Genomic DNA, 2,504 nt, shown 5'->3' on the forward strand with positions numbered 1-2,504 from the left:
TGAGTGTTTCCTATGTGCCATGGATTGTTACAGTGCTACATAAATGTTAACTTACTCCTTATAGTATCTTTATGAGGTAGATGTTATCTAGCTAATTTTTCAGATAGGGAAAATAGGGCATAATGAATTGCAGTACGTTTCTGAAGAGTCCACAGCTTTTTAAAATGTGTATGAGTGTATTACCTGGAAGTATGTAAGTGCACCCGTGTGTGTTTTGTGCAAATGTATGCCACGTGTGTGGAGGTACCCACCAAGGCCAGAAGAGGGTGTTTGATTCCCTGAGGCTAGAGTTACAAGGAACCAAACTCAGGTCCTCTGTAAGAACAGAAAGCACTCTTAACCATCAAGACATCTCTTCCCATCTTCCTAAAATTTCAACCTGCTCATGTTACCCTCTGCTTAAACCTGCCTTACTTAGAGCAAGACTCAATTTTTTTGCCAAGACAGAGTGAACAAAGCTCTGCATCATCTGCCGTCAACCAAATCTGCCCCTTCATCTTACCCGAGACCCTGGGTACTTGGACGTCCTTTCCTTTTTAACAGGCTTCACACTTCCCAGTACCCTCTCCACCTGGAACAACACTCTAGATTCTTCTCATGGTGTGCTCTATCCTACCCATTGTCCCTTAGAGTAACTGTCACATCTCAGGTAGGCCTTCTCTGACTGCTCTGCCTAAAATGAATCCCTCTGCTGTTCACTCTCACATCATTAGGTTTATTTCCTCTGTGACACTTCTCTCTGAAATAGTTTTTGTTCTTTCATTAATAATTTATCCTTACTTTGTTTAATTTCCCTGATGACAGAATCTATGCAATTCACTCCTGTTTTCCCGCGGTCTAGCAGAGTTTCTAGATTATAATTGGTGCTAAATATCCCTGGGATGGCTAATTACATGAAAGGAAAAAAATGTATAAGTACTGTACTAAACTGAAGTCTTGGGTGTCAAAGTGGCTTGTGAAAGAAAGTAAAAAGCCACAAAATACATTCAGAAAATGATGGCTCCTAGGCTTTACTGTGTACTATCATGGGACAAAAGTAATGTATGCTGCAGACGGAGAACTTCAGGGTTGCACAGTCACCTGCTCATTTTAAAAGATCTAAGAAGAATAAGAGAAAGAGGAGGAGGAGATGCTCACACTTATTAATCAGAACCTGTTCTAAATGATTTGTATATAAACTCACTTGCTCATTACAAAATTCCTCAGGTTGTCTACTACAGAATAATTAAATATCCTCAAATTTAATGTCTTAAATTCAAAAGTACCTTTTATCTCACAACGGTCATTTAGGAATCTGCCTACCTGGGCTAGGATATCAGCCTATTCTCCATGGAGCACATTTGGTTTTCAACTGGTGGTTCAGGGTCCAAGATAACCTCCCTCCTGTGCCCTTGCAGTGACTGTTGGAAGGCAGGCCTCTGGCCAACCTTTCTTCCTCTCCCTATTCATGCAGAATCTACAGAGCGTACCTGGAATCCTCGTATGAAACCAAGAATCTCTAGTCACCTTAAATCTAGGCCCAGGACTGGCATGTCATCGCTTCTACTTATGCTATTGGTCGAGTTGCATTCCAGATCACATTCAAAGGGAGAAGAAATAAACAGGAGTTCTTGATTGGAAATGTGGCAAAGACTATATAGCTGCTTTTTTTTTTTTTTTTTTTTTTTTTTTTTTTTTTTTAGTCCCAGCCTGCCTGGAACTCACTATGGAGACCTGGATCTCACGGACATCTACCTGCCTCTGCCTCCCTGAGGATTAAAGGTGTGCGCCACCACGCCCGGCCCTATATGGCTACTTTTAATCACCACAAAAACCCCATGAGATGAGATGCTTGCATATCTTGTTTTAAAGATATCTTTTTTTTTGTACATTTAGTGTGTGTGTGTGTGTGTGTGTGTGTGTGTGTGTGTGTGTGTACACTTGCACATGTTAGGTATATGTGTGTGGGTACATGTGTGCCCTGGTACATGTGTGCCCTGGTACACGTGTGCCCTGGTACATGTGTGGAGGTCAGAGGACAACCTGTGGGAGTTTGTTCTCTCTTTTTACCATGTGAGTTCCAGGGATCAAATTCAGTTTGTCAGACTTGGTGGCAAACACCTTACTCTACTGAAACATCTTGCCAGCTCCATCTCCAGTTTACAGATAAGACCACTGAAAGTTAGCATAGTCAGATAATTCTTTTCCTTAATTTCTACATGGTCAAGGGGAATAGTTTTTATAGCTATGTATCTGTGTTTTAGAGTGAAATAGCAGATAAATATTGAATAACAATTATCTACAATCCATTGTGGTCACCATAGTAAGAATAAAAATAATTAAAAACCTAGTGTAGTGGTTTGAAGGAAGGGTCCCCTATAGGCTCAAGTATTTGAACACTTGGTCAGTTGGTGGCACTGTTTTGGGAAGGTCATAAAATCCCTAGGAAGCATGGCCTTGCTGGAGGAAACAATCACCCGCTGGGGGCAGGCTTTGAGATTAGATTGCCACGTCCCATGTCCAGT

The sequence above is a fragment of the Nannospalax galili genome, unplaced genomic scaffold (genome assembly GCF_000622305.1).
Source record: "Nannospalax galili isolate Female #2095 unplaced genomic scaffold, S.galili_v1.0 scaffold1319, whole genome shotgun sequence".
NCBI classification, from domain to species: Eukaryota; Metazoa; Chordata; class Mammalia; order Rodentia; family Spalacidae; genus Nannospalax; species Nannospalax galili.